We start from the raw sequence: 14,685 nt of genomic DNA, 5'->3' as shown, positions 1-14,685 counted from the left end.
ACCACACACAAGCTTCTGACCTGAGGTTGAACATGCCTCAGATTACAGAGCCACCTCTAGTGAAGACTGTGTGAACCGCTGCTTATGTGTCCAGACTCTTTGAACTGCTGTCTTTTTGTGTCTGAGAGCCACTTAAAGAATCTCAAAGGATGGAGATACACACACACACACACACACACACACACACACACACACACACACACACACACACACACACACACACACACACACACACACACACCCTGCCCCAGGGCAGACAGCATGTCACCAGCACAACTTGCAAGAGTTTGTAACACAGTGAGCCATACTTTGAATCTGTTCTTTTCTCTAAGATATGATGTGAAACCTTTGCTGTATGGCAGCAGGCACTCCAAGGGCTATACTAGCAGTCTTTTGCTAGTATAATCCTTGCAGTCACAACGTTTCCAATCAGCAGTCTGGTAAAATTATAATGTAACAGTTTGTTAAAGATGTAAAAGACAGTAAATTTATCACCTACATTTTATTGCAGGACTCACAATTACAATTAAAAACCTAATCCTGAAGATAAAAAACTATGCTGCACTTTATATTGCATCCTTTACATCTTTATCATTGTCAACTACAGCCGACATTTGAAATGAAAAAGAATGCTCTGTTATGTCAGCGTATTGTAGTCAGAGATGTACAGGAGGGTAAACCCACCCAAACCTTTTCTAGCTTTGCTACCTTTCCACCCAAACATTATGATGTAGGAGGAGAAGATACACAGTGCTGAATAAATGATGGATGTGTGGGAAGAACCAAAGACCAGTGAGGGAGAATGTAAGGTGGTTAATGTTATTGCACTTTTAGACAGTTTAAAGGCTGTTCAAACGTTAGTTAACTGTGTTTAAATAATAATAAAAAAAAACTTATCAATAGATTACTGAGCAATAAAAATGCTGACTTGCAGCCCTTGTTACAGTTACAAAAAAAGGTAGCATTGGCATTGGTGTGGACAAAATGGACCCATTTTATACAAATTGGAAAGAGTAAATATGACTGCACTGTAATAAAGACAGCAGATAATAAAGACAGTCGTACAGACCAGCACCACTACACTATGCAACACTGGACTGACTAGTACTTTTGATGTCAAGTGGGAATCTTGTAACTTCCATATGTTCCTCTTTTCACCCAAGCTCAGTGTTTACATCGCATTTGGTGTGATCGCATCAGATTACTTAAAAAGTATATGGAACTGAGAGAACACTGAGAGAACAAAGCTGTTTTTCTAAATTCTGACATTTGACATTTTTGGAGACGGGAAGTTGACTCTCTACTAATGCAGGGTGTGTTCCTCTGGTTTGGGCTCGTTTTCAGAGGAGTGGCTGTCTTCCTCCTCCAACACAGGGGATCCTACCCATGGATGTGTTGTATAGGTCCCGCCCCCCTCGTCCTCCCTCTCTATGACAAGGGGAAGACATGAGCACGCAACTTCCTGCGTTTCAGGAAGTGGAAAGGAAATGAGATGTGGGACTGGTGGTTACACATTGTTAGGGAGGTAGCCTGGACAAAGAGTAGGGAATAGCTCACTCCCTGTGTGTGTGAACCATATTTAAGATTCTCTCACCCGCTACCATCACAAGACCACACACACACACAGACACAGGACCAGGACCGAACACATGATTTGGTGAGCTTGAAATGTGTGGTTGGTACACAAAACATGTACAGGTTGGGCGCTCTATCATAGCCACACAATCAGCTGTATACAATTGCTTTTTGTTTCAGATCTTTTAGGGAGGAATTTTGCACTATGGGATAGTCTTGTATTTAGTACCAAGCTCTTTCAGGTGGGTTAAAAGCTCGAAAACGGGAAGTCAACACTAATATGCAAACTCAAGCTGTTCCCTCCTCCTAAAGTGTGGGCACTACTTTGATGCAATATTGGATTTGGTGGCTCAGCATTTGAGAGATGTACTGCAACATTTGATCATGTAATGTGCTTTTGCCTAAGGTTGTCATGATACTAGAAATTCAGCAGTTGATTCCAATACCGGTGACTTTCCACGATTCTCGATACTCCTTTGAATACCACAGTAAAAAAAAAAAAAAAAAAAAAAAAAATCTGTTGAACATTCAAGTATTAAAGCCTTCAAGTATTTAAAACAAACAATGAGTCAGCTGTGCTTAAATAACAACTTTTTAGATTCAACTAGAGTATCCAGTACAGACATAAGAAAAATATGGAAATAATAAATTGGCTTATACATAACTAGATAAAGAAACAACTGTTCAACATTAGATGCCTGTCTTTCAGGTGCTTCACTAAGTTGCAAGTCTTTCCTCCTTTAATCTGAAAATTTCGATGGCACCATTTGCCTATTGGGTTTTGCAAATTTAATATTATCCTTTGAGCATCTGCCTTGAAAGCAAAATAATTCCATACACAACTCTTACTGTGTTTCTTTTCAACAAGTGGAGGCTGAGCTGCTGCTCCAGCTACACCTGGAGTAGCCATCTTTCACATGTTTGTCTGCCTGCTGTAGGCATTCTTCTTTGGCACACACTTGAACAAGCATACAGCTTATGTATAGTGCCCCCAGTCAGCTCCAGAAGAATATGTTACAGCCTGCTGAAGGCTATATCATACATCCTACATTACCTAAGGCACCGCAGAAAAAATGGGTACCATTGTATTTTTGGATTACTGGCATCAACTTGGTACCAAAGTATCAGTTTTTGTGACATCTCTACTTCATGAGGACACTGCATGCATTACAAAATTAGTTTCCACTAATTCAGACACATGCGAACAATTTATTTTCTTTCATTTCAGTCAGTAATCATGGCAAACGAATGTTCCCAAAATCATCAAGACTACTAATCATATTTCATACTTGTTTCTAGAAAAATAACTGGAATTATTACATGCATGTGTGAATGAACAGACTATGCACACTACAGCACTTAAGAGAGGAATAGCTGTATAACTGCAGTTGGCAGTCAATTGGCACTCTGCCTGGCCTGCCTTGACAGCCTGGCATGAGGCTGGCATTGGGTCACAACATCAGCCCAGTGCGCAAGGCCCTTCGCTGGTTGTTGGCTGCCCTGCTGTGGTACCACCCTGAGGGGCTCCAGATGGTGCAGCACGGTGCTGCCCTCGTACCATGCAGCTGTCGACAGCCTACTATCAAACAGTACGCCCACGCGACCAGGATGAGAAGAACACAACATCACTTGTAACAGAGTTTTTAAGAGCACATCACAAGATCCAGTGTGGTGTGATGAAACAGATAAAACATGTATTAGCATGTGGAGAAAATACAGCGTTACATGGTCTGGATGAATATTCAGTCCTAGTTAGCCTGAGAGTGGGTGCTATTTTTGTAACCACCAGTGAAATTGTTTAATTGCTGTTTTAAATGACAATCTATTTCAACCACTGGCATGTGATGTGAGTTTTCAAGTTGCCTTTCAAGCTACAAAAATAGTACTCAGGCCATATCAAATGCTAAAATAACCTTCCTTGGGATTTAGCATTTCCCGTCAGAATGATTTGTCTTGTCAAGTCACTGGAAACTTAGGTTTGTGAAGAGAATGAGGCGAGGCAAAGCCAAGCCAAGCCATCCTTCAGTCAAAAAGCAGCATAGAACAACTGAGGCATGACACGCTCTCTCTCTCTTTTACTCTCTCAGTCAAACCCCATACTTGCAAGCCTGATCTCCCTCATCTCTCACTCTAGGCCCCAGCCATGCAGACATATGAAAGGTCCACAAGGTATACCAAAGCACTATGGGCTTGCATGGGCAATGGATTTAAGGACTAACCCCATTTGGCTACTCTGATTCTCTCTGCCTCTTTCTCCTTTCTCACCTTGAATCTCTTCCGTGTCTTTGCTGAGGTAAAACAGCCACTTGAGTGCAGTTTAAGAGCAGCAAGGAGAAACGGCTTTCATCTAACACTTATCACAGTGGGAAGTTTATGACCGCTAGACTGCTCGATATGCTGGGCTTGATAAAGTCATGTGTATGTGTGTGAGAGAAAGACAGGTAGAGCGAGGAAAAAAAACACACTCAGTGGGTGTTGTTAATGAATGAAGCACAGGAAAGTGTGTGTGTGTGTGTGTGTGTGTGTGTGTGTGCGCGCGTGTGCGTGCATGTGTGTGTGCGTGCGTGTGTGCGTGCGTGCGTGCGTGCATGTGTGCGTGCGTGCGTGCGTGCGTGTGTGTGTAAAACAGAAAGCAGGTCCTTGGGGTTAAGTGACTCTCACCATCAATAACAACACATTTCAGAGCATGAAAAAGGTATAGAATTTGTAATTTACTTGCAGCTCTGCTATGGCATTAACCTTGCAGCTCTATGAAGGCATTCTGCACTCTAAATCACTGTATGGTACAGGCTCTATTGCAGCTCTAACTTCAAGTGTTTGTGATAAGGAGGTTAGATTTAAAGCGGCTAGTAAAAATACACCTTTCTTATCAGTGTTATCATCCCTTGATCAGCTCCTTTAATTAAAACAGAACCCTATTTGTGTAAATGAAACTCTTGTTTTGGCTACAATCACTGGGAAATGTTCTCCACCCACAAGACACAATGAATTAAAACTAAAGAGCAAACAACAAAACTTACCATTTACTTTACCTACATCATTTCCTGTTATTGAGTCTTTCTAATTTACAGTTTTACCTCTTGCTATCATTGGCCACCACCAATTTGCTAAGATGTCTTGTACAGTTTTAAAGAAATTGTCTCTCTCACATCCTTGAACTCTGTTAAAAGTAAATGACAAACTGAGTAAATGAATGAGCAGGCACATGTATATGAGTGTGTTCTTCATAAATTGGACTGACTGATATTTTAATAGACTCATCCTCTAAGTATTCTTTACTATATCCTTTGGTATATTATTGTTCTCTCCACACACACCCACACGCACAAACAGAGAAACAAAAATCCCAGCCGCAACATCAAAGCTTATTTATGCCTAACAGCTTAAACCACCTCTGAGCTCGAATCATCGATTGCCGAGATCTGCCAAATGCAGCGCAATGAAGCAGTCTCATCAAAGGGAAAAGAGCTGAGCTTTTATCGAAGAAGAGCCCACACAGACATTCTCTCTTTTTCTGGTCGTGGGGTTGAGCTCTAAAGGGGACATTAGGGAAGAAGGTGGGAATAAGTTTCAATTTTATGTTAAGTCAACAGAGATATTTTTTCCCATTACTTGAGCAGAATTCACATGTTTAGGTGGGTATGTTAGTGAGTGTGTATCACACCAATGTATCCAGTCAAAAAGCATTAGCCTATGTGCTGTGATCAGGGTTGGTGCTCTTTGTGTACATACATCTCTGTAATATCTCTCTAGCTGACCTGTCTTTAAAATGTTTTTATATTTTGTGTTTGCTTTTTTATGTTTTGTCTTTGCTTTAACAGCAAGTAGGAGCTCAGAGATTGATTCAGTTAGCTCTCTGCACTATTCAATAAGGTGTAAGCCCTATAAGCGGACTGCTGCTACTCTGCAATACCGCTAACTGAACAATAAGCCACTAACAAGCTGGAAAATGCCACCAGTGCACTGACCCCCTGGCTGCAGTGACTGAGAGAAAAAAAATATGTAAAAACAGAGGAGTAGGTTTTCCCTTTCCTCAGCTAATCCCTCCGTTCTGCCTTGTTATTTTCCTCCGTTCCGCCCTCCTCCTCTCCAAGAGTCGGCAGCAAGCGCATCGTCTCCATGGGGAAGCACAGCGAAACGGCAGATTTGCCTCCCACACACTGCCCTGCCTCCTTCACTAACGATGGTAAGTAGTCACAGATAATCACATGCACACACACATACACAAACAAACTTATACCCCTTGTCACACAGAATCACTTTGGTGTTCTGTCTTTATTAACGGGACACAAGTGTTTAGTAGTAGAAGATGCTACTCACACATGCAAACTGACGGATGCATGTAAATGCAGACTCACATCTGTACACTCATATATATGCTGTCCTAACAGAAACACAACTTTTTTCAAACTCTCAATCACATGTAATGCCTCACATGCAGGAAAGGGTATTAAAACTGATGTGTCGAGACAGAGAAACAAAAGTCATACACAAAAAAATCATTTAGCCAATTATCTAACGAAATGCGCTTTTTTCATGTTTTTCTATATTGAATAAAAGTGTAATTTACACTCAAATGTAATATTTGAGGTCTCAGATCTTTCATCAGTATTGAAAAATTTTCTAACAAACTCCAGCCAGATTTACCCATGTCTGACATGATTATGGCAACAGAGTTGAAACAGCAATTGCATCTGACAGCTGGTTACAGAATTCTTCTCCAGGTAACAACACATGAATGCTGCATTGAGCAATGATGGCCTATGTAGCACTTTGATGGATCGTTAGAAGATCGAATGTGGATGTTGGTACAATCTCTCTGTGCGCTCACACACACACACACACACACACACACACACACACACACGCTCGCAGGGAATTCATGCGAGAAAATATTGGAAGGCTGCATGTTTTATTTTTGGATGTAATAGGGCACTCGGTAAAGCAGAAAACCTGGGTGACAAGCCCTTGTGAACAACAGCAGTGGTTTCTCTCTGTGGTGCATGTGGTGGCTAACCTCATCTACATCACACACACAACTGCAACATGTGCACACGCTCACACTAATACAAACATGCACGCACAAAGTCACACACAGGAAACTGAAGGTCAGGGTGGAGATTAGGGTTTAAGACCAAGAATGGGTGTGTAAAAGCATCCATTTTAATTTGAACAAGGGGAAATCAGCAGTCAGACAGCCAGTCAAGCAGCCAGTCAAACCTCTGGGCAATGTTCAGATACACTGCCTTTCTGGCTATGCTCTGGTCAATAATCGTGCCACTGGCTGCATGCCCTCTGACGCTGAGTTCATGGCAGGACATATTGTTCTCACTGTTTTCACTTAAGTTTTTCATGCTTTCCGGTGTTGTGGGGTTGAGCTTGCATATTGTCCTTCAATTTCTGTACAGGATACAGCTTTGATTTAAGCATTATGCCATTATTATTGACTGCAGTAACTTTTATTTTAGGGAATTAATATGAAACTCTTAAGAACAGCAACTTACAGTAAATCCAAAGATAGTTTAAGCTTCAAGATCACAAAATAGTTAGGAATAAAAAGGTTATTGCCACATTATATTATTCTTTTGCCTCGTGAATGAAATGCTGGGTGAAGAAATAAGAGCACAGGTGAAGGTAAAATCTTTTCTTTTTTTAGGTATGAAAATACCAACTTTATTTAAGGAAGCACACGTCCCCTCCTCCCAGCTCACACACACATCTGGAAGGTCCACCTTTCACACATACCCAACACACCACACTTCCTGTCTGCCTGGACAGTTGCACAGACACTTCCTGTTCTGAGAGGGGGTGACATCCTGGACTCACATGAGGTAAGACTTTGCAAGGGACAATAATAAAATGCAGTCCGACGGCTTCGCATTTGAGGACCGTACTTAAGAATCTATCCTAAAATACCAGCACTTCATCATCATGAGTTGTTGCAGTGTCATTTCCTGACAGCATACCTGGTCATGCATACTGATGTGGAGCACTTCTACACTAGGCCGATGGCTCTAGTTTGGTGAGCTTGAAATGGAACTGAACAGGCCATGAAAGAAAACAGGTTAGTCCCACTAAAATAGAGAATGACTGATTTAAGGGAGACCTGGAGAGAGAAGCCCGATGAGAATTGCAGAAAGGCAACACACAACAATTTATCAGCATCAGTGATGAGTTACCAAGGGGACACAAGAGGGAAGACTCTCAACCTTTTATTGATGTTTCAATTAGCAAACCCTGTAAAATTTATTCTTTATAAGCTAAAGGCACTGCAACATTAACTGACTATTGTACTCCTATCTGATTCTTCAGACTGCATTTCAATGTTATGCAAGGAGCACAGAGGCATGCTGCTACAGAAGCAATGAATTCTGATCCTTGTAGTTCACTCACATTACCTCTTGTTTGAAAATGACACTGGCAAAAACCAACAGCTTCATGCATGATGGGGCACAAAATGAACGCAAAAAAAAAAAAAAAAAAAAAAATTACTGGGTTGTTAAATTTGGCTGGACATGCCATAATATGGGAAATACTGTAATGCTATAAGTACAGCACATGATGGGCAACTGCTACTTAAGTTGTGCATATTTCTGACCACAGCAACAGCATTTGTCCTAGTTTGGAATGGCAATTTAACATGATCAGCAGCAGCAGCAACCATGGCTGCCACAAAAGGAAATGAGTGACACAAACTCAAATTTCATGAACAGAAATTCCATGGAAAAAGACAGTGAAGGACACAACGTTGTCCGACAAGTGATCTGTGAGAACTGCAGTGCAAAAAGACCACAGCAATTACTGTTCAGCACCAAAAATGAAGGCACAGAAGGATTACTAAAACATGCATTTTTGACTAACTTATGCATTGCAAGTAGCATTCTTTTGCAAAATGAAACAGTGTTTTGGATTGGAACCTTTCATTCTAACGAAAATTGACGCTTGTTGTCTCAATATTTCAGTTAAGTGCAAGTATATAATTGTCATGATATTGTCATATCATGTTAAAACCATTAAAGATGTCACCATATCTCCACCAGAATATCAGGTACCAAACACAACATCACAACATACACGGCAAGATCCATCATGCGTCATGACTGTTTTATCCACCCTTCTTGCAAGAACAGAGGCGATTCATGGTGAGGTTGATAAGTTGGAAATTATTTTTTATGTGCACTTGGGTGGGGGTGGGGGTGTGTGTGTGTGTGTGTGTGTGTGTGTGTGTGTGTGTGTGGGTGGGTGTGTGGGTGTGCATGTGTGGGTGGGTGAGTGAGAGAAACAGAAAGCGAGAGAGAGACTGCATGGGAGTGAGGGATGTTAGGAGGTTGAAGAGCCAGTGGGCAGGGAAAGGCCTCCTTTACTCTGCACCCAACTGAGAGCCATGCACCCACCCTCTCCCTTTCTCTCTCCCTCTCTCTAGCTCTCTCCCCTCCCATCCCCTCATCTTCTTCTCGCTGTAACTAGGCAACGCAGGGTTGAAATGATTCAGATGGTAGAGGCAGGCCCATCAAAGATAAAGACAGACAGCCTGGCTCTCTGTCATTTTCTTCCTTTCTTTCTCTGTCTGTCTCACCCTCTTGTATACTATATTAACTGCACCTCACTATGGTTCAAGTTTCAAAGTAAGTGTATAACCTTAAACATTGTAGAGAGAAGAAACCATTGCATTGGCTTATTAGATAGCAAAGGCACTTAAAGAGAACAGCAGGTGAAGAGAAAACAGGTGCAAAGCCATCCAGACCCACAGCATACCTGTGCTGCACGTGTGGGTGGGGCATGGTAGAGTTCATAGAGAAACGGGGCAACAGCAGACTAATAGCAGTTGCAGTGCAGAACACCAAGGGTGTAAACTGTAAAGGTCTGTAAACTGTAAAAGCTTTTCATCCTTTACAACAGAATGCTGTTGCCAAGGCTACAAAAAGGGTTTCTATGCCACATCAGCTAGTCTTGAGGTGTCAGGCACTATACCAGGAAACTGTCATCTGCATTTAACCCACTGTAACTTTTTAGAGGCAGTAGGCAGCCACAGTGTAGCACTTGCAGATTGATAATGTTAGCAGTTACCATTTCAAAGAAGCTATCAGTAAAAAGTAGCTGTCCCAGGCCTGCCGGTTTTTGAGGTAAACATGTACATGCAAAACTGGCTGTGTTAGTTGAAATGTGTGATCCTCTTTGTACAGAAATATCAATGACAAGTATGCTATAAATCACTTCTGCAGACACATTTTTGCTGGCATCATCCATTTTATTTATGACATTTCTACTTGTGACATAGCACACTAGTAAAAACAAATATTTTGAATCATCAAAACAGGCAGAGCAGATTGGAAGGCCCAATTACACACTGTTGCAATCTGTATAAAATGTGCAAAGAAAGTGCATTAACTGCAAACTTGTATATATGTTTTTATCTAGAGCTAGACAATGCCTTCCTTTTATAAAAAGGTCAAAGTGATGACACCTCTAAGTACAGGTGTAAACAGCAGCAATGTGTCCTGAGTGATCGGATCTCTGGATGCATCCAGAGGTGGATTGGGCTGTTTTTGTCCGCATCGCATTAGAGGTGTAAACAGACACGAGTCCCAGGACACATTGAAGGACCACCTACTAAACTGACGTCCTCTGTTTTGGCCAGCCCAATACCCCTGACACCGGCCAGACCGTCACTCGTCCGATAGAAAAAATATCTTACCTGACTCTGCCTAGCGCAGCTGCACTGTCAGCTGAAGGATCAAATGCAAACAGAAGTGCAGGTCGGCTATAAAGCAGCTGGTTAATGAATAAAAACACAACCTGTCTACGTGCAGAATGGGAACTAGGGGAGCCTGGAGGAGTTCAGCTCCCCTTAATGAGACATGAGCTCCCCTAAAAACATGATGCAAGAAATTTTGCATGGTTTCTAAAATATGTATTGACAATATGCAGGGTTTTTTCTTCCATATAACATTCAAAGACAGCAGCCACTCTCCAATTTCGTGCCCTAGAACAATTAAACACATTCTGTCTAACCCTAGACACGATAGAGTTACTATAGAAATACAACAGAAATATTATAAGCGGCTGTGTGAATCTGCACTGCAGTTACTACAGGAATACCACAGAAATATTACAGGTTGAGTTATCCACCTAAGTAGAGAATCCCATCCACACAGACCCACTGAGCCTGAACGTGATCGGGTCGAGCCTCTAACAGATGTGAAATACGTCTTCAGTGATTGACAGCACATTAAAATGAGCGTAGAGGAAGCACGAATGTCTCCTTTTGTTTAATACCTGCCGCCTGTTAAATGCCATTTTATTTTCATTTCTTGCGTGTAAGGAGGACTAGCAATGTAAGAATTTCATTTTACGCCCCCCTCCCGAAATGATACGTTTTTAATTACACCGGTTAAATGAGATCCGATCACAAGTGGGAAGGCGAGATGCATGTGGAGACGCTTGTAATGCCAGGTGTGTAAAGACAGACTGACAGCTGTTCACTTGTGTTTGGATTACCAAAGACACATTTTAATACCAGGTGGGAACATAGCCTATATTATTCCAATATATAAAACTGTTGCTAGGATAAAGCAACATCATGGCACCTGGACAAAGTCTTGCGTGATGCTGTGGAGATAGGTGAGTGAATCAGCTGTGGAGGACTGACATGGATAAATAACGTTACTTACATCTGCAGGCAAGAAAAAAAGACAGTCTTGCTACCAAATATGTTGAGAAATGGCAAAACCTGAAAAACACAAATTTATTTCATCATTGCAAACTTCTAAAAAGTAAACTTCAATCTTGTTCATTGTGATATATGCGGGACAGAGTTCGCATACCATGGCTAAATGAAAACAATGCTAAATCTTCTTGAAAATGATCCAGTTGTTTGTACAACTGAGGAAGATCATCCAACTAGCATGACAATGTTTGGGCAAGCTCATTGGAGGAGCAACAGAAGCCTAAGCGGGAGAATCTCTACCATCATGCCAACATTACTGCAACAAAAATGCAACTGATCAGTAATGCAGAGAGCATTAACTGTTTTAAGTGATATATTTTGTCTATAATCTCCTCTTAGTCTTAGTAAATCTTGTTGTGCACAAAACATTTGAATAATTAAATAGGCTATTCATTGACACACTAAGGAGCCAACCGAGGGAGAAAAGACTTCTGAACAACCCAAATACATGCTCCATCTCTCTCTATCTTGCAAAAACATACTCTGCAGATGTATCTGTGATTCCATATGGTAATATTATTTATCTATTGTATAGTTAACTTTCCTTGCACGTCAATGTAACATATATCATTCATGCTGTGTAACTGGGGTCAGTGGGAATATTAATGTAAAGACATGTGTGTCAGGATGATGGCACAAATGTAGCTTGGTAGCTTGCTGTGTTTAATGTAGACAAGGCAATACTACCCTGCCAGTTTCTCTCCTGTCACTGACCATCTGTCTATGAAGAACATGATCTATTCAGCCCTAGCAGGGATCTTCATCAGTTAAGTCTGGGAGAAACGTCTCAAAATATCATTGCTATCAGAGTAGACGTGGGGATGGGGTACTACAATTTACTATATATTTGCTGATTGTATGCAGATGATTATGACGATAATGAGGAGAGGGAAGACAAGAGGGGAGGAGACACCACACAACAAACTGTACCCAGCACTGACTAGGTCAGTATCACAGAGTACAAGCATAATATCACCACTAATACAAAACTGAAAGGACATAGTGGACTAAAGAATAATGGCACCTTCATGCACCGTAAAAACAGATCATTACATATGGCACAAACACATACACTGCACAGTCAGCTGTTGCTGGGGGCGGGGCATGGGGGTTTGCATTGTAACAGTCCCATTAAATTGAACAACAACATAAACTATGGCCAACCTCTGAAGTGAAATATTGCTAAATGTGTTTCTTCTTTTCTTATCTTCAGGCAACATGAAATATGGCCAACGTTGGCCAAGAAAAAACAGAAACTTTGCAAAACAATTCAAGAGAGATTCCTTCCTTTTTTTTGTTTTTGTTCCTATTTTATCTGCTAGGACATTTCAATGATTTACTTAGAATTCCCTAAATAGCTGAATGAAAACATAGGGGCCTAACTTATGACTCACAGGAAACTAGCTACTAGCCGAACGACAATGCATTTTTGATAGTTACATTCAACGCATTGGATAGCATGTGTTATTTCACCCTTTTATATTATAAAAATGATCATGGCTACAAAACAATTTGATTGTCTGATAATATTCTGAATTAACTTGCAAACCATGGCCAATTGCCATGTTTTGCAAGTTCAAAAAGTGTTAGTTACATTAAATGTTATGGGACATGGTTACTGGTCCAGTAATTCATTGGCCTGCCACACCACCCATCTCCTGTCAGTGCTCCTTGTTACTTCCTCCCCTCTCTCTCTGTGTCTCTCTGTCTCTCTCTGTCTCTCTCTGTCTCTCTGTCTCTCTCTCTCTCTCTCTCTCTCTCTCTCTCTCTCTCTCTCTCTCTCTCTCTCTCACTCTCTCTCTCTCTCACTCTCTCTGTGCGAGGTCCGTCCGGTGTCAAGCTGTGGAAGGAGCTGAGGATGACAGGAAGGCCATCTGTGCCAAGCTCTGTCACACTGTCTGTGTTGACATTTCCACATAAAACACACACACACACACACACACACACACACACACACACACACAGACCTGAACACATGCAAACATCAACAAACACACACAAGCACACATCAGAATGACAATCACTTAGCACAATGGCTGCACAAGAAACTGTACAAGGAAAGTGTACAGATAAACATGCACAGACGCTTGCTAAATTCTGTGTACGTGCACACTAAAACACCGTGACCCAGGAAAGACCATGAAGATTAGATTGCAGGACTGACTCGCAACACAATTCACCTAGCCCATGCTTCATCTCAAGATCCCAATCACCTGTGTTCTGTATGTTTAAGCCCTGTAAGAACACTACAGGGTGAAGAGAATTAGATGAGAGTGACAGGGGACAATGAGGTATATCACTACTGTCAGCAGATATAAACTTATCACAGATAAGTTAGTATCAGGGTATATGTTTGTCAATATGCAGAAAAAAAAAACAGCACAGTGTTGGCAGAGCAGTGTATTCCAGATGAGTAGATGATGCTGTGCATGACAAGTTTATTGTTCAGTATGTAAAATATCACATCTCCAGTATTATCTTTACACCTATTTGATTACCAAATTTGGTGATTGCTTGCTACAAATGTATGCTTACATATTTCAAAAAAGTATTTGCCACTATATTATTAGAAGATTTTTTTCAAGGGTCAGGATAATACTGAGCTGACACAAAAGTATGGGTTGCATTTTCCTTTTAACTATAAGCCAGTACTTTACAAAGATTTTTTTTTTTCTTGCAACACCGTGGTCTCATGACACTCTTATTCTCTTGAGCTGAACAGTTCAGAGTTCAGGCCCCATGCTGGCATACATTTGGCCTGATGCGACATCCTTGAAGAAGGCATTAAATTTCTACCAGGTCTATGGATGATTTTAAAGGTCTTAAAGGGCAATTCCAGTGTGATCTGAGTTTCTTTACTATGAACTTCAAGTAATTCACTCCCATTTAATTCTAAATGGCATAGAAAACAACTACAGAGGCTTCCAATTCACTCAGAGGAAATTGTTGTTCATCGAAGTTCTAGTTACAGTGTGCAAATTCAAGACCACCACAAGAGCCAAGATGAAACAAGAGAAGTATGTCTCATTTCTGGTATCTGCTCCTTTGATTTCAGCATTTTCCTCTCTGAAATAGCTAACATTCTCTGTGATTACATTAGGACTCACCATCTGTCATGAATAAAGACTTCAGTCCTGCAAATGTCTTCTACCTCTCAGGAGATAGTAGACATTGAAAGCAGAATCTGGTATACACCCTCAAGAATCAATAACATTATTTTGTGAGCTAGAATAAAGCCTTTCAACAATCTCGTGTTGAAAATGAACAGATTGCAGAGTCGCTACATCACATGCAGACTGAAGCAAACTGTCGCAATGGACCATGGCATCCTGTCCAGATGTCTGGTGTCGACAATACTGTCTGTCAGGGTTGGCTGCACTGTG

The 14,685-nt window shown here is 41.2% G+C and overlaps 1 protein-coding gene across 4 annotated transcripts in view; it reads right to left on the bottom strand.

Annotated features, from left to right (window-relative positions):
• ccny (cyclin Y) overlaps nucleotides 1-14,685 on the bottom strand; it is a 56,804-nt gene that overhangs the window by 26,662 nt on the left and 15,457 nt on the right. The gene's annotated exons all lie outside the window — the stretch shown is intronic.

Source organism: Myripristis murdjan, chromosome 20, assembly GCF_902150065.1.
Source record: "Myripristis murdjan chromosome 20, fMyrMur1.1, whole genome shotgun sequence".
NCBI lineage: Eukaryota > Metazoa > Chordata > Actinopteri > Holocentriformes > Holocentridae > Myripristis > Myripristis murdjan.
Note: the sequence above shows the minus strand (reverse complement) of the source record. Positions and strands in the feature narration are given on the sequence as shown.